The following is a 27,193-nucleotide window of genomic DNA, read 5'->3' as shown; positions in this document are numbered from 1 at the left end:
TGTAATCAGTAGAGAAGTGACTATTGTAAACAGTGTTAAATCTATGAAGAGAGTTCTGTCTGTAACACACTGTTTGCCAACAGTGAAACTCTCATGAGAAATACGTCACCGATTATTACAAATAATCTACTAAGAACAGTGCACATTTTATGTAACAGTTGTCAAAAAAACACTATTTGCTAAAAATAACCAAACTCTGAAACTGCTGAAGATCATACTACTTTCACCATTCATACTATAGAGAAAACTTTACAAATAGCCCTTCTTCTGAAGCAAAATAAGCACATGTACCTAGGTTAGTTTCTCATGCACACACCCTTCCATGTTAAGTCTACTCTTCCATGGGCGACTCCTCTGACCTCTTGATCAGTGTCTGCTCGCCTCCCTCTACACAGCTCCACCTGTTACTGCTGTCACCGCTACTGCTGCTGATCGAACTGAGAGCTGGCCTGACTCTAAATTTGAGGCCCACCTCCACCCAGAGGCACCTTCCTGTGCTTCATCCCTGGTGGCCTAGTGGTCATTTGTGCCTGTTGTGTGTGTCTATTTGCCCTATTCTCTCCTTCTTCACTACTGCACCTTTTTTTCACTTTTTCCACCTTCCCTTTGGCACGCTGCACTTCCTGCCACCGCTGCCCCTGTGGCCCCGCCCCTCTCTGCAAAGCGCTTTCCCGGCCTCCCACCTCCCAGCTAGCTGGACCCTCCGACCCCCCTCCACTTGTTAAAGGTGGCTGCAGTGCGGCCATGCCGCTGGCGTGCCAAAGGCAAGCCTGTCTGTGCCTATCCTCATCTGGACCACGCCCAGTTCCACGAACCCTGGTCCTCTGACCATCCATCGTTACAATGCTAAGACCCTCCACAAACTGAACACCGGATGCTCTGCCACCTGCCTTCATGCATCACCCAAAGACACCAGGGATCATTCTCCTGCTTCAACCGCCACTGCATCTTTACCCTCCCCTGAACACTGGACCCCGCCACAGGACCATCGAACACCCACTCTGACCATTTCAACTGCATCCTCCTCAACATACGCTCCCTCTACAAACAAGCTGCAGAACTCTGGGACCAGGTAGACTTCACCCATCTGGACATCGTCTTTCTCACCAGAACATGGATAAACTCAGCATCAGCCTCGGACATCACCACCGCCATCCCCAGTGACTACAAACTTCTTTGCAAAGACCGGCCTTCTCGGCCAGGTGGCAGAATGGCCATTATACACAAATCCACTCTCTGCCTGACACCCAATGTAGAAGAACACCCCCCCTCATGGAACACCTCCATTTCCAGATCCCCGTCAGCCCAAATTCCACCTTCTGCGGCACACGCCCAGCCTTAAGCGACTCCATTGTCTACATAATAGCTACCCACGCACTTGCCTCCATAAACTACTTTCTCCGCTGCGACCTAAACTATAACATCAACAACTGCAATGACCAGAACACCACCTCCCTGCTTGAGAACCTTGCCAAAATCAGCCTCAAGCAACTGGTCACCTCACCTACACACATCGCCGGACACACACTCAGCCCCATCTTCTCTGCCATCAACATCACCTTCGACAACACCCCCACGCTACACTGGACCGACCAACACTGCATACATTTTTCCATCACCAGGCCTACTGTCCACCTCCACACCCTCTGCTCCCCGCATAGGAAATGGAACCAGATCATCAAGGAGCATCTCATCATCCCTATCCGCCACTGACACAAACATCTCAGCATGGAACTTCCAACAATGGATATTCGAATATGCCAACACCATAGTGCCACTCCGAATTACCTCAGGCAAACACAACCTCAAGAAGGCCAGCAGGTTCTCCCCCCTTTCCAGGACACCAAGCATACCGGCAGACGTCTAGAAAAAAGATGGGGAAAAGCATGTCCCTAGAGGATGTCGCTGCCTTCAAATACGCCATTAAATCTCACCACCATCTCATCAGATCCACTAGGAAAGACGCCCTGCAGAACTGTATCAACCCCACCACCCACAATATCAAAGAACTCTTTACTGTGGTTAAAGAGTTCACTAAACCCTAACTGGAAGCTGCAAACATCCCTCCATCTCAGGACCTCTGCAAGAGACTAGCCACCTTCTTCCATCGAAAAATCAAAGACATCTACTACAGCTTTGGACCCCAAGACCCTCCAGCTCAGATCCTCCGAACCTTTGCAGTTCCAGCCTTCAAATCTTCCTAATCTTTGCAGATCCTTCACTGCTGGGCCACCCTCCCCATGGACGAGACCTGCTCTATTATGAGCAGCATCCACTCCAGAGCCCCTACTGGTCCCTGTCCCTACCACATTTTCAACAAAGCCAACACCGCCATTGCACCGAGCTCCGCCACACTCTCAACTGCTCTTTGGAGATGGCTACCTTTCCTTGAGGACTGCAAGCACGCTGAAATCTGCCCGCTCTTGAAGAAACTCACAGCCGACCCCCTGGATCTCAAGAACTACCACCCCATCTCTCTGCTGCATTTCCCAGCCAAGGTCATAGAAAAGGCCATCAACGCAAAGCTCCACAAACACATCACGCATAAAAACATCCTGGACCTCTTGGCCGCCTTTGACACAGTGTCACATCTCACCCTCTGCTCCAGACTCCACGCAGCTGGCATCCGTGGCAAGGCCATACAGTGGATATGCTCCTTCCTGACAAGCAGAACACAGAGAGTCAGACTCCCACCCTACCTGTCAGAACCCACGGAGATCAGCAGCGGAGTCCCCCATGGCTTCTCCTGAGCCCCACACTCTTCAACATCTACATGGCCCCACTTGCATACATCGTCAGAAGCCACAGACTGAAAATCGTTCCCTATGCCGATGACACCCAGCTGATCACTCACTGACCGAAAACCCTTCAGCTGCCAAGAACTTCCACAATGGGATGAAAGCCACCGCTGGATGAAGGAGAGCTGCCTCAAGCTCAACTCAGACAAGACTGAAATCCTCATCCTGGGACCTTCCACATCCACCTGGGATGAATCCTAGTAGCCTGCGACACGTGCCCCCAACACACAACCTCATCTTCAACCTGCATTCATTTCTCACCATGACCCGCCAGATCAACTCTGTCGCATCCTCCTGTTTCCACACACTCCGACGTCTCTGGAAAATCTTCAAATGGATCCCAAATGACTGCCGCAAGACCGTAATCAACACCCTGGTCACCAGCAGGCTCGACTATGGCAACATCCTCTACGCCGGCACCACCCAGAGTAATTTGAAGAAACTACAGCCACGATCACATCACCAAACACCTGAGAGACCTCCATAGGCTCCCCGTTGAGAAAAGGATCAACTTCAAATTCCTCCTCCCCACATACAAGTCTCTCCATGACCTAGGACCTATCTACCTCAACCACTGCATCACCTTCTACTCCCTCGTTAGGGTGGAGGAGCGACGCCCCTTTCCAGCTCAACACTCCCCCTTACTGCACATGTATGTTTGGCCGGCCAAACACACGTGTGGTAGGCTCTCTCTCTCTCTCGAGAGAGAGAGAGAGAGAGCGAGAGCCTGCACAGGCTCCCAGTCTGCCTGGGAGCGCCCAGTCAGGGAGCTCCCAGCCAATACTGACGCTGTTTTGAGTACCGTCAGGACTGGCAGCAGGGCAGGCTGGGATCCTGTGCCTGCGTGCAGCCAGCAGTGAAGAGGAGCGCGGCGTGGGACCGAGCTGAAAAGGTAAGTGGTTTTATTCAAATTGTAATTTGATTAAATTGTACTTGCCCCCGCGCGCTGCACCAGCCTCGCTCCTTTTGAGCAAAGCAGGCCGCGACTGCCTACCAGACCTCTCTACTCCACTCAACAGGCACTTGCCACCATACTCTGCATAGGGAAGACCTTGACTGGAGGAAGATCCTTTGCCTACCTCATGGCAAAGACCTGCAACACCTTGCCTCTTCACCTCAGGCATGCACCATCGTAATCTCAATTCAGGAAAGACCTTAAGACCTTGCTCTTCGACTGAAGTTCTGAGGACCAAACCTCCTTAGTGTCTAGGTACCCTTACAGGTGAGTAGTGAGCTTTATAAACTTCTGATTGATTATCATGCTGACACGATTCTCTCTAATCATTCAAGGCTGCTTAAAAAAGTTAGTTAGCAGGAGCAAAACAAGTCAATTGTCACTCGCACACACAGAGTTACTAATGAATGCAAACATTCATAATGTGTTCAATACCTCTACACAGCTATGGAGCATTAAGAGCACATGCATTTTGTAAACACACCCATTAGCTATGCCCAAGCTATACACAATTATGTAGAATTAATATGTTAGTTACTTGCCACTATGTACATTGTAAAACAAACTAGCACACTCTTTCGATGATATCATAATTTTATTACACCTAACTATAACTTTACTTTAGCCATTGTTTTTTTCATTGAATTTCTAAAGTTTTTTCAAAATATATATTTAAAAAATAACTATAAAATAACTACTCCACCAATGTTTGTGCTGAGAATATTAATCTTCTTAGTTGTTGTAACTAACACATTCAGACATATTCCCACATATTTTTCATAGTCTTTGTATATATATTTACATAAACATCATATTTATATTTCAAAAAGACACTGATCAGTTTTTCCTATACTGTAAACTAAGTGTTTTCACTATGCACCGTCATATTTAAGGTGTGTGATCGTTCTCACAGGAGGCCCCCAGGTTGCTTGTGGGAGACTCACAAGATTATAGAGTTATACATTTCATTCTAGTCTGTTATACAGAGGTCTTTTTCATCTTCTCAGTTATTATTAATTGCTAATTCATAGTAATATTGTCAGTACAGTATGTATATCGTTTTAATTATTTTGTTTGCAAACTTATGCCTCTCTCGAGATAATTGCAGGATCCGAAAACACAATCTCCTGCGTGGACTACGAGGGGGCTGTACTTCCTGTCTGGCTCTTGTGATCCGTTTGCAAGATCTTACATTCGGAATTAAGTTCACAACAGTGTATTTTTGTAGTTCTGAAGAAAGTAAAACATGAGAAGTATTGTTTAAAGTACAAAAACAGTTGATGTATTGTTGAATTTGAGTTTTTAAGGAAGTTCTCTGTTTTTTGCGATCTCACAGGCCTCTCGTGAGATGCCTGGGAGAGGAAAGACATCCCAAGGAACAATTGTGATTTGTTCATATGGATTTCAATAATTAGCAAAGAAAGATTACTTCCTTCTTGCATTATTTTCCTATTGGAGTTTTCTATGATTTCACCTTTATTGGCTACCTCTCTGACTTAGCTGATTTTATGTGATCAGAATGTCATCACCTAATTCAGATGAGAACCCTACTTCTGTTTCTGTAAGTCAGTCACCTGAGTCACCTGAGTCACCCAAGGAGTCCTTGGTCTGACAATATTCTCAGACGAGGCCTGGTTGGAAGAAATTATCTGCCAAATATGTAATTTGTAGGATATGCAAAAAATAATTCAGTAGGGGCAGCTGGAACAAGCAATGTCCCATGAGTACCACTGGGATGTGGCAACATTTGAGAGCTATGTACCCTGAACTCCTTGCTCGGGTTCAGTTAGCCCATGCTTGATAACTCATCAGGGGCATCCACATCTTTTCAACCTGGTGAGACTGTGCCTGTCCAGGTACCCAAAGCTCAAGCAGGTATGAACCCTGAATATCTGAACAATGCCCTTTTTTGCTGCTTATACAGGACATTATTTAATCTTCTGAGACAAACAGGGCTCAGCAGGACAGGCTTGTCCAGGATCATGAATACCCACCTAAGCAGTAGTTTTTAAAACACTTTTTCAATATTTTTTCTATTGTTTTGAAGGAGATGTTGTTTTTTTCTATTTTTTCAATTTCTTCTTTTTTGTTCTGTCCCTTAAAAAAAAAAAAAAATTACAAATGGAAAAACACAAAAAATACAGTTCAAAGTGTTACTTGAAATGCTCTTTTTAAAGCTTACCTATACATTCATTATGTATGTTGCTTATACCATGTACCCCCTTTTTTTCTTTCTTGAGGACTCTCGGGAGGCACTTGCGAGAGCCATGATGCTCCCACACATAGCATGGTTGATTCTCGTCAGCCTCTAATTAGAGTCAGGCACACAGTCTTCTGTGTCCACTACTAGGGGGCAGTGTTTGCTGGGTTGCACTCACAAGCATCAAGTGAGACCATACTTTTATAATAATATTTGCATTTTTACTGAACATATCCTTTTATAATAGGTATAATTTATATGCACCAGATTTTAGCTCCTTTTTTTTTAAATACGATCCCACAATGACAGGTTTATGTAGTAGTGTGTGTGGAGGGACTGGCCTCTCCAGTGAGACCGCTATTTTGGATAACAGGTCGCATAGTAGGGTGTGAGGAGAGACTGGCCTCTTTCCTCAGATCTCTCTCTTACATGAAAGGTATGTGTAGTAGAGTGTTTGCATAGACTGCCCTCTCTTTCCACATCTCATTCTCAGACAATGAGAGTGTGTAGTAAGGTGTGTGCATGGACCGCCCTCTCCTTCCAAACCTCTCTCAGATCATGGGTTTGTGTAGTAGTGTGTGTGGAGAAAGACTGGCCTACATAGTAGGGTGTGTACATGGACTAGCCTCTCCTCTCAGACCTCTCTCTCAGATGACAGATATGCATATTGGGCTATGTACATAAACTGGTCTCTTATGTCACAACTCTGTCGCAGATGACGGGTGTGCATAGTAGGGTGTGTGGAGAGAGACTGACCTCTCTGCTGAGACCTATCTCTTGGATGAAAGGTGTGCATAGTATGTTCTGTCCAAGGACTGTTCTCCATACTAACACCCCTTTCACTGATAATGGGTGTGCATAGCAGGGTGTGGGAAGAGACTATAACCTACTCACATCTCTTCCAAAGCCGATGGGCATAAATAGTACACTTTGCCAAACACCATCTCCGGTAATACTCCTTCCTACAGTAGCAAGTGTGCAGAATCAATAAATAATTCAGTCCATTTATAGAGCGTGCTACTCACCCGAGAGGGTCTCAAGGCGCTGGAGAGGGGGGGTAGTTACTGCTGCTCGAATAGCCATGTCTTGAGGAGTTTCCTGAAGGCGAGATGGTCCTGGGTAGTACTTAGGTGAGCGGGGAGGGAGTTCCATGCTTTGGCTGCCAAGTAGGTGAATGATCTTCCTCCGGCGGTGGTTCTGCGGATCCGTGGAACGGTGGTAAGGGCGAGGCTGGCTGAGCGAAGCTGACGGGTGGGCGTGTAGAACGAGAGGCGGCTGTTGAGGTATTTGGGGCCCATGTCGTGGAGTGCTTTGTGTGCGTGGGTGAGCAGCCTGAATGTGATTCTCTTGTTGATGGGGAGCCACTGCAGGTGTTTCAGGTGGGCGGATATGTGGCTGTGGCGAGGAATGTCGAGGATAAGGCGTGCGGAGGCGTTCTGTATGCGTTGCAGACGTTTCTGAAGCTTGGCGGTGGTTCCTGCGTATAGGCTGTTTCCGTAGTCCAGTCGGCTTGTGACGAGGGCATGGGTAACTGTCTTTCTGGTTTCGGCGGAGATCCAATGGAAGATTTTTCGGAGCATGCGTAGGGTGTGGAAGAATGATGACGAGACGGCGTTGACCTGCTTGGTCATTGTGAGGAGGGGGTCCAGGATGAATCAGAGGTTGCGTGCGTGATCCGAGGGGGTTGGTGCAGTGCCCAGCGCCGTGGACCACCAGGAGTCGTCCCAGGCGAATGGGAATTGTTCGAGGATGAGGACCTCTGTCTTGTCTCAGTTCAGTTTTAGGCAGCTGAGCTTCATCCATTCCGCGACGTCTTTCATTCCTTCCTGTAGGTTGGTTTTGGCGGTGGTTGGGTCTTTGGTGAGGGAGAGTATCATCTGGGTGTCGTCGGCGTAGGAGATGATGTTGATGTTGTGTTTGCGTGCGATGGCGGCGAGGGGGCTCATGTAGATATTGAAGAGGGTTGGGCTGAGCGAGGATCCTTGGGGTACGCCGCAGATGATATACTGCAGTGTATTCAATAATGACCTACTCCTTTTTACTGTTTATGGTCCTGCAAGAGTTTTGCAAGATTGTAATGTTTTTTAAAATAGGAAATAACCATCTACTCATCACAGTGCTTATCTCTTACACACTTCCTATCAAAAACAATGACCAAAACATGCATTTCTACCTATAGAGTGTATTCCGAGCTCATCTATTCATTTTCACTATTTATGATCTAAAGAGAGTCCTGAGAGATTGTATAAATTAGTTCAAAACTATATACATTTATTTTGATCACAGTAGTTATTTCTTAGACACCACCTCCCTAAATCTAGGGAGACAGCATGCCTTTCTGCTGCACCCTTATATAATTTTTTATTTCATTACACAACATCTCAAATTTTTCACAGTGCACAGTAATAGCTGCTATTTCATTTCTAACACTCCAACAGCAAGCCAATCAGAGCACTCTCTCTCGTGAGACTTGTGGGAGCATCTTGCTCCCACAAGAGCATGAAGGCTCACAGGAAAAACAGGCCTCATAACTAGTGAAATGCCTCCATTTTTAAATGTGTGCTCTGTCAGGGCTCCCCTAGGACTGTTGGGGCCCAACCGCCCAAATATCAAATAATTTTTTACCCTTAATTTCTCACAAATTACCCAATCGATTTACACCAAATTACAATCAGCAAAATCTACTGATCAAGATCTAGCTTCTTGTTGAATTTGGTGAAATTCTGTTCAGCAGTTTTTGCTGTAGCTGTGTCTAAAGATGTCTATGGAAAGAAAATGCATGGGAATTTTGTGTCTTGGGACCCCCCTTTTTTCTTGGCCCTCACTTGACAGATCACCCCAACATTTTCCAGGAAGGAGCTGAGGTGAATGAACTGTTTTTTGGAAAGTTTTGTCAAGATTCAAAATATGCTTCCTCTATGGAAAAGATGACCTAGCTATAACTACCTACTGGTGACTGCTAGCTCTTGGTAAAAAAAAGTGTGCTTTTTTGTGGTTTGGCATAAAGCCATTCAGTAGTTTTGGAGTCATTAAAGGAAAAAGAAATATAGATATCTAGGGACGCGGATCCTCTGCGGATTCATCCCTCCCTGTGCTGATACCAGCATTTCAACCAGGCACTGTTGGCAGCCATTTTGGGACTCAGACTCAGCTGAGTCCCCCAAACAATTACAAATAAAGAAAAAGGGGCAGGGTAGGAATATACCCTGAACCCCACCATGCACGGCCGAAGGCCATGTGTGGCACGCGGTTGGATGCCTACGGGGGGGTGCCCACAGGCCCTGCAGCCAAACCACATGGCACATGGCCAAATGCCTTGTGCAGCCTGGGGCTGAATGCATATGGGAGGTGCCAGCACATGGAGGATGGCCGCAGGGCCTGGCCTATCTTCTATGACATCATTGATATTATCACTGCAGCATTTGCAAAAATAATTACTGATGGGAAAAATGCATGGTGGGGGTACGAGTTATAGTTACTTGAAATAACTCCAACTATAACAGAATTATAATAGTTCTGTGCATGTAAATTTAGAATCTAACTATAACATCTCTGTAACCTTAGTTGTTTTCAGTGTGTGTGTGTATATATATATATATATATATATATATATATATATATATATATAGATGTACTCTACCATCTACCATGTGATAAATGATGTGATCTGCAATGTCATAATTGTTGGTATAGTTTCAGATCTTTGTATACCTCACTAAAAAAAATCACATATAGCGAGCACACAAATTTCATTTGTGTGCATTTGTGATTTATCATATAACAAAAATATCCTACGTATAATATATATATATATATATATATATATATTTATATAGATGTACTCTACCATGCACTGTAATGTGATAAATTATGTGATCTGCGAAGTGTTGGTATAATTTCAGAAGTAAAGTGATGCAATATGAAAGGGTATAAGTAGTGTGTGAAAAAGGTATGAGTTATGGTAAATGTACTGTCGCTACCGAGTTCACTACACTGTGTACATAGGTGCGCAAGTGATAAGAATTTGAAGGTGGCACTCAAGTTATAAATTTAAAGTACAACTATAACTTCAGAATTTGTAAAATTTCTGTAGTTTAAGTTTGGTTTATATAAAAAGAATAAATTATCTTATTGTTATTTAAAGGTGGTGCATGAAGTATACATTTAAGGTAAGTTAGACCTTCACGTTTCTGACCTCGTTTTTGCCGGTATTAGAACTCTGTGGACTTTACTACGGCTAACCAATGCTAATGTGCTCTCTCCCCCCTAAACCTGGCAATAGTCGTTCATTCCCAACTGGCATATTTAATTTACTGATGAGTCCCTAGTAAAGTGGTACAACATGTACCCAGGGCCTGTAGATTAAATACTACTAGTGGGCCTCCAGCATTGATTGTTTCACCACTTAAGTGGCCTTCTAGCCATCGCCCAGGCATCCCATTGCAGAGCCAGTTTTTGCAGTTTTAGCCTGCCATGTCGACCTGGCATAATAAACCTTTTGCCAAGACTACACCTTCCCTTTTCATACATTTAAATTTAAAAAAGGCCTGGATAAACCAGCGGGCCGGGTGCAATGTTTCCAAAAGGCAGGACATGTACTTTTAAAGTTTACATGTCCTAGTACTGAAAAACTCCCATGTTTTTCATTACAGCAAGGCTTTTCTCTCCCATAGGATAACATGGGGATTGCCTTATTACAAGTTATAAGTGTAACTTCAAATTGGGAATAAATAAACCCTTCAAGTCTGGTGTCTCTAAAGTCACAATTTAAAATTCAAACTTATGGCGAAGTTGGATTTTAAATTGCAATTTTGAAAATGCTGCTTTTAGAAAGTTGTCATTTTCTTGCTTTAGCCATTTAGGCCCTCATTACAAGTCTGGCGGTCTTAAAACCGCCAGACTCGTGGTGGCGGTCTCACCGCCGATGGGCCGGAGGTAAAGACTGCCAAATTATGAGTTTGGCGGTTTGGCCTAAGCCAAACTGCAGATACTCTGCCCGTTCTGCTGCTTTTCTGCGGTCCCCCCGGGCTGGAGGTAAGCAACGGTATTATGATGCAGAAGGCTGCCACCATTTTACTGGTGGTCTTGCATCCCGGCAACAGGAATCTGTATTCTTGTCACCGGGATACTCCCGCACACACGTCCACATACACGCACACATGCACCTACATGCTCCTGCACACAACACACCCCCACTCACCCACCCACTTTCATCATACACCCCCATTCACACTAACATACATACACAAACACTGCACTCATGCACGGTTTCACTCCCCCCTCCAGTGCAAACATACATTCACACCCCCTCTCCCCTGCACCATGCACACTCACTCACTGCTCTCCCCGTTCACTCACACAAACACGCACCCCCCTCCCCAAGTCCACTCACACAAACACTCACCACCCGTCCACTTACATACACATGCACACGCATACACGCACTCACCCCTTCCATTCGCTCAATTGCACTCACGCACTCAATCGCTCACACCTGAACACACGTACTCCCCATCCACAAACACTCACACACCCCACCCCAATCCACTTACACACACGCACCCCACCCCAATCCACAAACACTCACACACACCCTAACCCCAATCCACTTATACACACACATTCCCCCACCCCAATCCCCACTCACACCCCCATCCCAATCCACTTACACACATGCACCCCCACCACAATCCACAAACACTCACACACCCCTCACCCCATCCACAATCACTCACATGTGCAGACACGCACCCACAAACACCCCTGCCCCTGCTTTCATGACATTCACACACGCACTCACGCACACACTCACTCTCTCCCCTGTCAGATGATCCACTGACCTCGTGCTTTGAGGAGGTCGTCTGGGAGGGGACGGGTCCTGGCACTTACGCTGCCAGCAGCGCCACACCATCAGGACACCGCCACACCGTATTACGTGTCATAATACAGCATGCATCATCCTTTTGACGTGGCGTGGCGTGGCATGGCAGTGCCGGCGGTGGAACCGCCTCTTCACTGCCGACCGCCAGCACAACTGATGTCGGAATTCTGCCTGATTTCAGCAGAATTCCAAGATCAGTCGTAACAGGGTGGTCTTAAGACTGTCAGCACTGACGGTCTTTCGGCACCTGCAGCTTCAGTGGTGTTACGAAAAGACTGCCAAAGTCATAATAAGGGTCTTAGTGTTTGTAGAATGTCGCTGATCACATGCCTGGCATCATGACAGCTGGACTTTATGTATTCTTCCTAGACAACCAAACACAATGGGAGCTTAGGTGTGTCACAATGGGCCATATTCAGCAGGAGGCGAGGGAGGAGCTGAGCACAGGCTCATTTACACCTGAATAGGCTGTGTCCTATCCACACACAAACAGCTGCATTCCCCCCTGTAGTGAGTCTGGAGCCAGGGCAGGAAGGGCAGGACCTCTGTGCACTTCATAAGCATGTCTTTAAAGTATCCCCCACTTCAAAGGCACCACCTGGCATTAGTACTGGACCTCAGACACCACCACTTCAGTACAATTCTGGACTTCTGCCAGGAAGAAGGGCTCTTGTGCTGCTGAAGGACTGCCACTCTGCTGGGCTGCTGCTTTGTTGAACTCTTCAGTTGCAGTCCTGACCTGCTGCTTGCTAGGTGAAAAAGGACTGGACTGCATCTCTCTTGACCCCAAACCCACAGTGACTCCAAGGACTAGTTGGCTGACCTCCTGATGGATCACTGATATGATATTGAATAGCGAAGTACACAAATATCGGAAATGAAATATCGAGAGCAAAAATATCAACTCGTATACCGCACTATAAAAAGGACAAATACCGAGCATACAAATATCATTATCAAAAATACAGGTTTTTACCTATATATCAATAACAAAAATATAGTAAACAAAAATATCATTACCTATAAATAAGCATATAACAAATCAGAAATATCCCTTCACACAATAGCAACCACAATACTGGTGTCAATATAACTAATTAATCCTAAAATATTATCTAAAAACATTTTAGCATAAGATAGTTACTTCAGATAAACCCACAACTTGTAAAGGACATCTATAATTAAATAAACGTATCATCAACCAAAAATAAATCATTTACCCCTGAAAAATTGTACAAATAAAATACATAAAATAAAAACACCTAAAGCATTAATATGGACTATAAACACATAAACACAAACCTAAATATAATTTAATATAATAACAAATAAATTAATATGTAAATAAAACAAGCTTTATATCATACTTAAAAATTTAACGTAAGTTAACATTTACCAAATCAGAACTCAATTAATAATAACAAATTCCAACTAACCTTAATTAACCAATAAAATAACATTATGAACAACTTTAACTAATAAAATCAAACAAACTATCATACCGACAATATAAAAGGAACACTAATTAAATCAACTAAATACCCCAAATATGCAAATGCTGCTGGAGCAGGAAACTCTGCCAGAATCATACAACAAACAATTAAAAAAGAAATAATTACATCTCAACAACTACATAATCAAGTCAGTAATATTTAGTTTTACAGTAACAGTTATTAAACTAAAAATATAAATTAACAAATACATATTAACACACTGTAACTTTTATGTTTTTACATAGACTACTTAAAAGAAAAAACACATTGCAAATCAACAAACTGCATGGAAATATAAACTATAACAACCCAGCAAGAACATATAATAAAGTATACATAAATAATACACTATAAACTCACCCAAACAGCGACCAATAATAAACCTAACTCCCTAAACCCCGACCAACAAGCAACAAAATACCATTTTCAATTAATCTAACCTTTTTTCTCTTTCAATAGTAAAGAAAGCACCTTGAAGCAGGAGCATCAGGTCTTAAAGGATAACGAAAGGTGCCCTCGGGGAACCTTGTCCTGAATGGATGCCAATGCAGCCTCTCAGTCGGGTGACCTAGCACACATCGATCAGCTGGCAAGACCAATGAGTCAAGCAGTGACGGAGGGGAAGAAGGAAAGATCCCAGAAAACGTGAAAGAGCAGGATCGGCAAGCCAGGAGCGGAGAGAGCAATGTCAGAGCGAGAAGGGAGCATCCCAAGTTGAGACAAATTAAGGGAACAGCCGAGAGGTGACCAGGGAGGAAATACCCTCAACTATTGAGAGGACAACGAGAAGGCAGCTTCCAGCCATTCCCCAGGAGGTCAAGGTATGTGACCGTATATGCAGCCAAAACGGGTTGTTCTGGGGTGGAGGGAGAGGAGTGAGGGAGGGAAATGGGGCATGTGGCACACGTGAGGATTCTGAATGAGGTTACACCCTGCACTTACTAAACACACTGGCAAGCACAAAAGTGTGTACTCCAAGGAAAGCACGTGGTTGGGCGTTTGGAAATGTGCACTTAATCGCAGGTGAGTCACAGTTCTACACTGGGCCCTATAATCCACCCTTTCATCTTCCCTCCCTTTTTTCAACCTCACTAGTAAAAGCCCCGGATGTCCACTTACCAGCTGTTGTACCTTCTTTCTGAGGTAACAGGAGCAGTCCAGGAAGCCGGGGTCCACCTCGAAGAAAAGAAGAGATTAAATAGCTTATTGTTTGGCATACTCCTGTTGATCTTATGGGATATACAAGAGACAATATCAGGGAAAACAGCACAAACAAGTGATAAAAATAAAGACTCCCTCAAAGAAACAAGCACGCTTCCTTAGTCTATTTTTCCTAAAGGTACCCACCCATCGGCCCTGGTACACACCTGCTCCACATTATAACAAGCTCAAAGGAAAAGCTGCAAAACCATGAAAAACATCACAACCAAACATATAAAATAAAAGTAACTGCATTTTTAACATCTTACTAACAAACATAAAAAAGTTAAAATATTATATTTATTAAACTATTTAACTACTTGACAGATACAATGACAGGAGCCGGCAAATGTATCACTTCACGAAAAGGAAAGCAGTTATTAAATCACAAGGGCTACCCCTACAGCCAAGAAAGTGCATTAGCAGACACTATAAACTGGAAATATACTAAATATTATTCTAAAGCATGCTATGGAAGTGCAACTACAAACAATGGTGTTGTTATTAATGTAAAAGAGCACAACCACCCCCCAAATGTGACAGAAATAGAAGTTAGAGAAATCTTACAAGATATAAGAGAGGAAAACAATTGCTTTGAGGAATGCACAAGCAAAATTGTGAAAGACACACTACCAAAAGTCCCCAAACAGGCCAACTACCACCTACCCCCACTTTTAAACATTTAATTGAATGCACTAAAAAAGCCATAAGGGATACTCCACCTGCCCCTAGAAGATACCAAGACATACACATACCTGACCATTTAACAATTACACATAATGAGGAATCTTTCCTCTTACATGAGAATCTACATACGGAAAAACAAATCCAAATATCCTCTACAGCAAACAACGTAACGAAATTTAGACATTGTCAAACCTGGATGATGGATGGGACCCTCAAAATGTGTTCTAAACCATTCACTCTGAGACACGCACCATAAATGGTGAGCATAAGCACATACATTTCCATTTCATATATACTTTACTGCCAAACAAGCAAAAGAGCATCTACTATGAACTCTTAAACTATATTAAACAACAAACAAATATCTACTACCGCTAAAAAATAATCTTAGACTTTGAGCAAGCCATGATTCAAACAATTCTAAAAATATACCCCCACATAGCCATACAAGGCTGTTTCTATCACTTTCATCAAAGTATATGGAGACACCTCCAAAAATCTACACTAAGGGGCTCATTTTGAGTTTGGCGGTCAGACTGCCAGACCGCCATGTTGGTGGTACTGAAAAGACCACCATGCTGGGGGGTCTTTCAGACCACTCTCACACGAGTTACACAGACAGGACCGCCGACCACCAAGGAAAAATGGCAGACCACCAGCGGTGTGGTGGTCTGGAATTAGGCAGTCTGACATCCAGCGCCGTCAGCACCGCGACCAACCACCGAGCATATTACAAGCACACAGTTGCTGTGACAGTCCCTTCATGGCGGTCTGAACAACGGCAGTTCGCGGTCAGCAAAGTAACATACTAGTGCACACTGGATGAATGTGAAAACAACACAGCTGACACAGATTGGCCAAGTGGGCATATCTGCAAAGGACACTATAAAACATACCCTTTCTCATGCTACAATCCTTTTTATTTCCAATGCAAAACACAGAAGTCTGAGCACCTTATTTTCCATACACTTCATAGATTAGGCGCCCCTTTTTTCACCATCGCATAGAACACACTGCACACATTTTTGTCCACTTCCACCCTTTTACACTTCACCTGTTTAGTAAGTCACTGTCACCCGTTTATTTTTTTCCACCATATCACTTTCTAAAAAGCCCTGTTTTTCAGGAGATGAGTTAAGAGTCATGGTGGATGAAATCATGAGAGTAGAGCGACAATTGTTTGGACCACTAGTCCTGCATACTCCTCTCAGTAGGAAAATTGAAATGTGGGAGAGGATCGTTGATAGAGTAAATGCTGTAGGCACCATCCTGGGAACAGAGAAGAATATCAGGAAGAGGTGGAACAACCTCAGTGGCAAGGTCCGTTTCCTGGTCTCCGGGCACCAGTTGCAAACCAAGAAGACTGGCGGTGGCCCTCCCAGTGCCCCATTACATCTCTTTCCCTGGGAGGAGAAGGTCTTATCCATCCTGCATCCTGAGGGCTTGGCAGGAAGTGCTGGGGAGTGGAGTCTGGTAAGTCACAACACAAAAACTGTCACAAAACTGCAATGTCATGCATGCTCATGGCTCACCTTTTGCCACTGTCTTGCTCATGTACCCCACCAACATTCAATAGCCAGAGTATCTGAGTTTAAACACTGTCAATGTGTATCATTGGACCTGTAAGTCATTCAGTATACAATAATAATCCCAGGACTCATGGTATGTCTAAGCAGGTAAATGTATGCCCAAACCTAAATGCAGTCTGCATACAGATATATAATACTCAACATTTGTATAGTGTGTGTAGTACAGAGAGTTACCTGACTGCAACTCCCAGGAGGCGCTGTTTCTGTAACTCCAAACACCAGAACAGTGGCCACTTTCCCAAATACACCTGTTCCTTAACTCTCAATTAAAATGTACTCACCTGGGAGGATAACATTTGTATAGTGTGTGAAGTACAGGGAATGACATGACTGAGACTCCCAGGAGGCACTGTTTCACTAACTCCAAACACTAGCCCTGTGGTCACTGGTTCAAATACCACTGTTTGTGAACTCTTAATTGACATGTACTCAACTGGACGGATATCATTTGTATAATGTGTGTGGTACAGGGGTGCCCCGACTGCGACTCCCACGAGTCCCTCTGTATCTCCAACTACCAGCTCTGTGTTCACTTGCCCAATTACCCCTATGTCTTAACTCTCAATTAAAGTGTACTCACCTTGGGGGATAATATTTGTATAGTGTGTGTAGTAGAGGGATTGTCATGCCTGCTAAGGTAGGGAGGCTCTTTTACTGTTAATCCAACTACCAGCCCACTGCTCTATGGTCCAAATACCCTTGTTTGGTAACCCACCTGGGGGGGATAACATTTGTATAGTGGGTGTAGTAGAGGGAGTGACGTGAGTGCTGAGGCCCGGAGGCTCTGTTACTGTTATTCCAAACTCCAGCCTAATGTTCTCTTGTCCTAAGACCCGTTTATCAACTCACAAATGAAATTTACCCACCTGGAGGGATAACATTTAAATAGTGTGTGAAGTACGGGAAGCGACATGACTGCAAATCCTAGGAGGCCTTGTTTCTGTAACTCTAAACACCAGACTAGTGCTCACGTGTCAAAAGATCCCTGTCCTTAACTCTCAATAGAAGTGTACTAACCTGAGAGGATACCATTTGTATAGTGTTGGGAAATAGAGGGAATGACCTGACTGCAAAGCCCAATAGGCCCTGTTACTCTACCTCCAACCACCAGCACAGTGGCCACTTGTCCAAATACCCTTGTTTATCAACTCTGAAATTAAGTATACTCACCTGGAAGTGGTCATGCACAGATGATGCCCAAATCAGAGATGTATCTGTCAACATAGCTCCATCCTGACATGCTAACCCAAGATGAAATATCTGGGGACAGGAATAGCACCTGACCCAGTGTATATAACAAGTATTCATAAGGCCTCCAGATACAGCACCAGACTGATATTGGCAGCAGACTTAATCACATTGCACTGTGCACATGATGACTCCAGTCACATATGCAACAAATTCCTGGGTTTGCCTGCATCACACTCAACTAGGCCTCCAAATGGTCAAAGCCATATCTTGTCTAGTCACTGTTTTCTCTGCACTGGTGGCAAGATGCCAAGTCAAATAAGTCAAATTATATTTATTCAGCCTACTGGCCACAAAAGTCATAAAACAGATATACGTAACAATTCATTTCATTTTTAAATACATAAAACATACAGAAATTTCTAAAGATCACAATAAATTGCAGAAAAAAGAAAAAAAAAATTAAAGTTTTTAAAAACAATAAAATCTGCCTCCAAAAGGGGACACAATCATCACTACACCAAACTTAAGAGAATACATGTTTGCAGCACAATTGAGAGGGCGACATTTTGTATCCTTTCCTTACACCAATAGCCTTTCTAATAAACTTTAATACCGCATAACATATTTCTGGGGTAGATACTTTCTGTAAAAAATTCAAGCCTTCTTTATATGTTCTTAACTTGTATTTCTTTAAAACTGGGATTAGAAAATCTCGCCTCAGATCTCTGTATAAGGGACAGAAAAGTATAAAGTGGCTTATGGTTTGGGGAGAAATTGGTCACAATAGCAAGGAGGTAGATCATGCTTATAGGTATTATACAGAGGAAAAGCTACCCTATAATTAATCAAACCTAGCCTGGAAAGGGTAAGATAACTTCGGTGTGTGGGGTTCACTATCCGAAGGAGGTACGGTCCCACACAATCTGTAGTTATGGTCTAATTGTCAGGCCATCATCCCAAGTGCAAACAATCTACCCATTTCAGCAGTCAAAATGAATTGGCATGCTTCACAGACGTCATGCCAATACACCCAATACCATGGTTACTTGCCACAAACAAGTTCTCTGCTTACTGTAACTCTAAACTGTTGGCGTTAGGTATTACAATACAACCAGTTAAATTGTATGTTTTACATCAACAGGTCGAACTGCCCCTGGGCACAGAGAGGCCACAGAACAGACAGCCACTACTCACCTGGATGATACCCCCCTCAGTGAAGAAGACACTCCTGAACATCTGGATGTGGAGGACGGTTTTGGTACATCTGAGCAAACTGGTCAGATGGCAACAGTGAGTCTCACTGTGCCCACAACTTCACCTCCCAGCCCTGTTGCATTAACATTACAAGCAACCATTCGCCCCCAACCTGTGTACCGAGCACAGTGTCTACCATCTTGTGCCCCCCACAACTAGATCCTGAGTTGCAGCACAACACTTCGGACAATGAGGATCCAGATATATAAGTTGGAGAGGGCACCATGGGAGGGATGCTGAGGGACAGCGGGTTGAGGCCAGTGGGGCTGTTCTTGGTCAGGTGACCATCAGCCACGTCTTGAGGGTCTATCAGGAGTCCCAAGGTGTGATGGGCCAGGCGTTAACCAAACTCAAGAAATCAAGCAGATACAGAGGGACATGCACAGAGACTTGCGGGAAAAGATGGTCCACAATAACAACATGGCCTCCTTAACAGGGATGCTAAGGGGCACACAAACCACCCTGAGCAGGGCTTTTTAACAACAGTCTACTCCTCCTTTGGCTTCTCAACCCCCAGTACATCAACATCGGTGCCAGAAGGGAGGCCCAGCCAGAGGAAGAACTAGCCCCAACACCCATGCCTCAGTAGCAGCCGATCACCCCCACCTGCCCCGGCAAACGGGGAAGTCCAGCAAAGAATCCAAGAGGTGCGGATGGCAAGACACCCGCCACTTCCTGCAAAGGAACCTCTTCCTGAAGGACCTCATTTGTGGGCCACACATTCACTCTATTGACTGATTCTGAACCACCTACTAGTTCCAAAGGGAGGAGTACTCTGGACTTTGGACTACCAATGGTGTGGCATCTACTCCAATTATTTCGTTGACCATGACTGACACCTTCACTTTACATTTTTGTTTCTTTCTGTCCCATTTTTACCTTCTGTATTTACAATGTAATGAAATCACCCATCACAAACTCATTGTTTGCTTGCTTAAATTTCACATTTAACTATGTAAAGATTGAAGACCATGTAAATCATATGAGCAAGACACAAGATACTTATGCAAGCAGGGACCTGCTACAGTTACACAGTGTCCAGCTCAGGATTTCAACCGTTACACACCAACACATACATACATGCAAGTAGCTGACCAAACCAAACATTATATTACAGAGTTCAGCACATAGGCTGTCGATATGTCTGGACCATTGGAAATCAAGAATGAGTGACTCATACTGAATAAATGAACATATTTACAGGTACAGAACTCCAGCCCACAGAAGGAAGGGATTTGTCAGACATTATCCTGTCAAATGGGCAAACATTAAAGTGATTGATGCCAGCAGCTTGATCCTTATAACATACCACACCAAAGTAATTCAACCACACATAATCCAAGATACAGACAAGATGGCAGTACAACAGTCCCTGATCATAGGGACATCATAACCCAATTCCCATGCATCTGGTAGTATGACACAAACATATGTCAGTATTGTGGCATAGGCACTGTGGCCTGCAATGATGAAACACATCTACAGTTGTATATAGATCATACAAAAAGAGTGTTTAGCCAATTTGAAGGAGAAATGACATGGTCAAAGGTTAGAACTACATATTTTCTGACCATAAGATGACACACATGATGCATCAGGCCCACCACAAAACACAAAAATGGGCACTTCTGTAACTCCACCCACACACTGGGCAAACTATCTTGGTACACGTCTTGCTGATCCATACTCTGCGACCTACATTGCCTGGAACACTCCATGTCCAGTTTGTATGTTAGAACAGTCTCAGATACCTGCCAATGTCACAACTCTGAAATGACCACAAGAAGATGCATAGTGAAGGGACCTGTACAAAGAACAAAACATGGAATATAGGCTTTAAACCATACCTATGACACAAGTCAAATAGCAAGCAACTGGAAAACAAAGTACATTGCAAGGAAACTAACACAAACAAAGCCACATCATCAAAGTGAGGATGTGTCAAAAGCTATCTTATCAAACAGCCTTTGGCGGAATGTTGCAGAGTATCAGCTCCCTAGCTATTTCCAAAACACTCAACTCCCCACATTCTTACAACTATAGCTCATTGTACAGTAACAGTCATTAAATCAAATGACATACTTACACTCATGAGAAATAGCTGTTGATGAGATCTTCTCATAAGTCAGCTACTTCCTCTTCACCGCTGTCACCGTCACTTGGCATTTCAGTATTCTCACCCGGTGGCACTGCAGGCTCCCCCTTCTCTGAGATGTACGGGATATTCCCCTGCAAGGCGATGGTATGGAGCATGCAGCATGCCACAGTGATCTGACAAACTTTCTCAGGTGAGTAGAGGAGGGTTCCACCAGTCCTGTCCAGGCATCTAAATCTGGCCTTTAGGAGCCCAAAAGCCCGCTCCCCTGGCTGCATTGTTCTTCCATGGGCCTCACTGAAGTGGACTTCCCCTGACACAGTTGGATTCCTCAACAACCAAGGATGGTTTGGATATACACAGTCTCCTGTTAAGGAATGGGACATAATTGCAACAATTAGTCACTAACAAGATTGTAGCACCTGACATTACACAAACACAATCATGACAGATGTGACTTACCCACCAGCCAGGCCCTCTCGGGGTGCAGATGAGATATCAGCTGGGGTATGGTACTGTTCTGCATTATGAAGGAATCATGGGCTGATCCTGAATAACAGGCACGCATGTGAAATGTAGAGATCCGCAAACAGACAACTTGCACGTTGATGGAATGGAAATTCTTTCTGTTGCAATAGACTTGTTCAGTGGGCTGCGGTGGCACCAAGCCAACATGTGTGCCATCAATTTCCCCCACTACAAGTGGGAGGTGGGCAAAACCATGAAAGTCAGCCTTCAAATTGGCTAAATCCTCACCTTGGGGAGCTCAATATAGCTCTCAATGTGTTTCAACATTGCTGAGAGGAAATCCTTCAACACTGAACTAAACATAGATTTAGAGATGCTAGTAGATTGTGCCACTGTATGTTGGAAGGACCCTGTGGCCAGGAAGTGCAATACTGATATGACTTGTACACTGGGTGGTATGCAGGTTGGATAACTAATAGATGGCATCAGATCTGGCTCCAACTGACGGCATAAGTCCACTACTGTTTGCCTATCCAGGCAGTATAATATATTTATATGACATTGCTCCATAGCCTGAAGGTCTGGCAGTGGACGGTAGACAGAAGATTGTCGAATCCTCCCGCTCCAGGGTACATATGTGTGATAAGACATGATTTGTATCATCATTCAGTGTGTCCACTGCATGCCAATAACATCATGTGACAAAGCATTACTGACTTGATAGATATCACACCCTGTATAAAACACAGCTGGCAATTACACAAGGTTGTCAACATGAGTCCAACACATGGCTTTGGACACAACTCAAAGATGTGCTACACAATTGCCCCTTGAAATGTGACTGTATTTCCGACCTCCAAAAAGACCGTCGGGTTATATGTTGAAACAATGAGTGCTTCAACCACCCATGCCTCAACAACGAGGTCGGAACAACTGTTGTAAAAGGCATTGCTGGTAAAGGTATTAGTGATCAGCATGCATGGTTCCAGCATGCGTCCCCCCGGCCCCCCACCCCTAAAAATTACCACGACCCCCCACCCCCACCCCAACCCCATCCCCCCCAAAACCTAAAGCACCCCAACCCCCAACCCACCCCTAAAACCTAAACCCTGACCCCTCTCCCGCCCCTAAACCCTAATCACCGAGCCCCCCACCCCACCCCCAAAAACTAAAAATACCCCAAGTCCCCACCCCCTCCCCTAAAACCTAAAGCACCCCAACCCCCAACACACCCCTAAAATCTAAACCCTGACCCCGCCCCTAAACTCTAATCAACCCGAGCCCCCCCACCCCACCCCCCAAAAAATAGCCCCAGTCCCAGCCCAACTTACCTCCTCCTTGACTGCTTCGACTCCCTTTTTCTGTGCCTTAACCACGCATGTACGTAGTTCACACATGCGTGGTTAAGGCCCTGAAACAAGGAAGTCGTGGAAAATGAATGCGCTGTTTCGCTTTCATTTTCCATGACTTTGTGGTTTACGACTCGTTGTTCTGGGTGTTTCCTGACCGTCTGTGGTGGTGGACTATGCACCACTGTCAAATGCCATCTGTGCCCAGCAACACACTACACTGATGGTTGTGTAGAAGGACCTACATGACAAGACAGAATAAGGATGTTTTTGATGCTACAACACATCTATTGTAGGTGTGACACAGTTTACAAAGCCAACAATAGTATTTCAGGTCACCAAAATGACAGATGCCTGACCTACTCCATTAGACATTAGGAACCAGCTGAGACCGCCAGCAGAATTTGTCTGGGCTGTAGGTGATTCCAACCACAGCAGACACAGTTATAGGCTACCGTTGTTCCCTGTGGCGGTCGCAGGCCAATAGCTGTGTCTGCCGGTGGTGATGAACATGGAGGTGGCAGACGTGACTGCCATGTTGCGCACATTCACTCACTTGGCTCCTGACACTGCTGCCAGCAACACCTCCGCTACCGGGGCTGCTGTGTTAGATCTCTGAGAGCAATCATGCCACATCCAGCAGTTGCTAGACCAGCTGCCTTCTCTCTAGAGGAGCTGGAGAGGTTTGTTAATGAGGTCCTTACCCTGTATGGACAACTCTATAGCTCACCAGAGGACCAGTACCTTATTGGCACAATTGACTATGTTCGACATCATCCTTTGCCTCCTTAAAGGCTACAATGTGCAACTGTGTGCCAGTCAGACTTCTTGTGTCCCTGTTGTTGCAATCTATGTGACATCAATGGGATGTACACTGTGCAGGTATTGGTGACCAGTACTATATGTTAAGTTCAGTCACATTGTGTTATGTGAGGTTTTTGGATTCCGAGATCCTCCTTGTGTTGGATGCAAATAACTAAGTAAGGAGACTTTACTGACATCCAATGACATCTCTTTCTTCATGATTGTTGTAAATGTTGGACAACATGTTTGTGCATGACAGCATGAGCTGTGTATGCATCTTGTATGAGTCATTTGAGGATCTTGTGAGCAATGTGTATAGTACCACAGATCTTTCAACCCACATCTGGCTTTGCAAAACTGTTGTCTGGAATTAATTTTATGACTCACTCTGCCCTTCAGGTTGCCACACAAACAACATGCTAAGTTGCTGGTGGCCACGTGATGTACTGTCATGCATGGAAGTGATGGAAATGTGAGTGACATGTAGGTTCTGTCTGCTCAGCCTGCAGAGACCGAGGCCTGTCAGTTGTATCTCCCAGTATAGGACCTAGTCCAGGCTGTGGGAGTGTCACTGTGGCTTTGCAAACATGGCATTGTGCCCACTCCCTGTACACCAGCAGATCCTGGCATGTGGACAATGTGATGTTCTAATGTCAAACGTTATCCTGGATGCCTCATCCATCGAGTAGATAAGGAATGTGTACTGAGGTACATCCCAGAATTAGTCCATATGTGCATTTTGCATCATTGTTTATGTGTGTGTTTGACTCATGACAGCACCCATACTCCCACAACTCTGTTGTCACCTTCACAGAAGTCATGTTAGTCCTGCACAGGCGTATTGCACTAATGACAGTCCCACAGTGAAGACAGCGTGTTGATTCCTGGGAGACCTTGATATGTCAGTCAGTAGTTTGGTCACATTGCAGAAATCGTACAATGCATACCTTTGTATGTTGGATGTCATCTCTTAGGATAGACACATATATAGCGATATGATTGTTCTGTGGTACAGGTACATACCACAGAACCCACCCCCTGAAGTGGCATGAGTCTGCATTTGGTAGGCCACGTGTCCACACATGCACAAGGAATACACTTTCTGTATCCACCATGCCAGCCCCTTCATTGTCACTCAAGTGTAATAGTGAAGTTTGTACTATGGAAATTGCCTGTAGGAACTCTATGCAGTGAGTGAATCTCGCGGAGTATGAATGTGTTGGTCCATTTAGGCCTAAGGGGTTTACCCATCAGAAGCCATATTGGTGTGTAGAGTTTCATTGTGGTCACATCACAGTACATTTTACTGGAGCATGAGCTACCTGATGTGAGTAGGCTTACTTAGTCATTTTAGGCCCTGAGCAGGGTAGTGGGTTAGTCTTCAGATGGATACAAATGTCTGTAGTCATGTCCTTGTACGTTTTGGCTTGTGGTGTATTGACAAATTGAATATTTCCAGCTTGGTGTTTCTGACGTGTTTGACTCAACCATTTGTGATAAAACTTGTGATTGTAATCTCTTGATTTGTCTCTTGCATCCATGCAGGTAAATGCCTATCAGAAGAAGGAGATATCAAGAACCATTGCCCGGAAGGAGAGCCTACTGTCATAAGAGGTGGGAGGACCTGAGATGCTGGGCCCAGGAGATCGCAAAGGTCCAGCTGGGGCTGTCCTCCCAACGTGAGTGGGGCACACGTCAGACCATGACCCCCCTAATGTCCCATATCCTGGCAATGACGTACCCAGACCTTGATGGACGTTTGAGGGGAGCACAGCAGCCACAAGGGGGTGAGTACAAGGCATATTCCTGCCTGTCACATTGCCAAGTTAATGTGTTAGGTTCTGACACCTCAAATTGACGATTAGGTATGAGCCATGTGTGACACCGGAGATGAGGAACTACTTGTGTAGATGTCATAAGGTGCATGCTGATGTGCCTGGCTTATTGGCCCAGGGACCCTTAACAATCCATGAACAATTTGCTCACCAGGGACAACACATGGCCGTGTACATTGATCAATCAAGTAATGGTTGTTGTTGTTGTGGGTGTAAATTTTATGCAACAGACCACTACTCCTCAGTGTTACAGGTCAAAGGAAAGGAAGGATGGATCACTACCCTTAGCCATGTGTCTGGTCAAATGGGTATATTGGCATCTGCTTCCCAGAGGTTCCTTGTCTTCAGCGTGTGATGGGTGTAGGTGCCCCAGTACTGTCTGTAATGTGAAGATGGCCATCATATAGGTGACAGAGGATATATTGTTATTTTAGTGCAGCTACAGATCAATACTTACCCTTGGTAAGTGGGGAGTGTCCATTGGCATGATTTGTGTGCTATCACTGTTAGCATGTGTCCCTTTCTCTTTCGACAAAATGTGTACACTGATGTTTCATGCATGGTCTACCTGTGTTAATGCAATGATTTCTGTATTCCCTCAAATATATGTGCATGCCAACCTGTGTGTGGAATAGGACATTTTCAATGAGGTTACATTTCATGAGGTGCCACAGACAGGAATGTGTCAACATTGATTGTTGGCTGACACATACCCTCAACCGTCATTGCATGTCACTTGAAATGTACAACAGTAGCATTTAGGGACAAGACATGTATGATTAGATTGTTTAGCCACAATGTGCACTTCCAGGATATTGATGTGGCATTTTGTAGCAAAGTGCACTGCACATGTGTAATGGAGAAGGATTGTAACCTGACTTTTGGCATGCATTATGGAGTGACTTGCAGTTATGTTGGAATCACACGTGGTTGGGTTCAACCATTCATCCACCAACATTTGGGTTTGCAGGATTGAAATGGAGGCAGTAATGTAGCTTCTTATTGGGCAACATGTTGAGGGCTTTCTACAAGTTCTTGCTAATTTCTAGACCTTTCCAACATACAAAGGATTAATAGTGTCTACTGATGCAATCAGAATATGTCATAGTAAGGGGCGCCAGACATTAGTGGTGAGTTCTCTGGGGCTTGCTGATTCATTGTGTTGTGGATTTTAGGGACATATTTTCCTGTCAATTTGCACATTATGGTACTCATTTTGATATTGGCGGTAAAAACCGCCTACCGCCACGGTGACGGCCGCTAAAATACCGCCACTGCGATTACCATCTGTCTGCCATATTATGAGCACTACCGGACTTTCGCCACAAGAATGGTGGATATCTGGCAGTGTTCATTGTGACAGAGGGTGGTAAGATGTCACTGCTACCACCAGC

At 44.6% G+C, this 27,193-nt stretch overlaps 1 long non-coding RNA gene across 1 annotated transcript in view; it reads right to left on the bottom strand.

The window, feature by feature from the left end:
- LOC138285484 (uncharacterized) overlaps window positions 1–27,193 on the bottom strand; it is a 65,913-nt gene that overhangs the window by 12,232 nt on the left and 26,488 nt on the right. Inside the window, exons 2-3 of the long non-coding RNA XR_011201601.1 lie at window positions 14,447–14,503; window positions 5,748–5,850 (exon numbers count right to left, since the gene is read on the bottom strand). This is a non-coding gene — a long non-coding RNA (uncharacterized lncRNA). The remainder of the gene's footprint in view (window positions 1–5,747; window positions 5,851–14,446; window positions 14,504–27,193) is intronic.

Source organism: Pleurodeles waltl, chromosome 3_1 (genome assembly GCF_031143425.1).
Source record: "Pleurodeles waltl isolate 20211129_DDA chromosome 3_1, aPleWal1.hap1.20221129, whole genome shotgun sequence".
Lineage (NCBI taxonomy): Eukaryota > Metazoa > Chordata > Amphibia > Caudata > Salamandridae > Pleurodeles > Pleurodeles waltl.
This window is presented reverse-complemented; position numbering and strand designations above follow the sequence as displayed.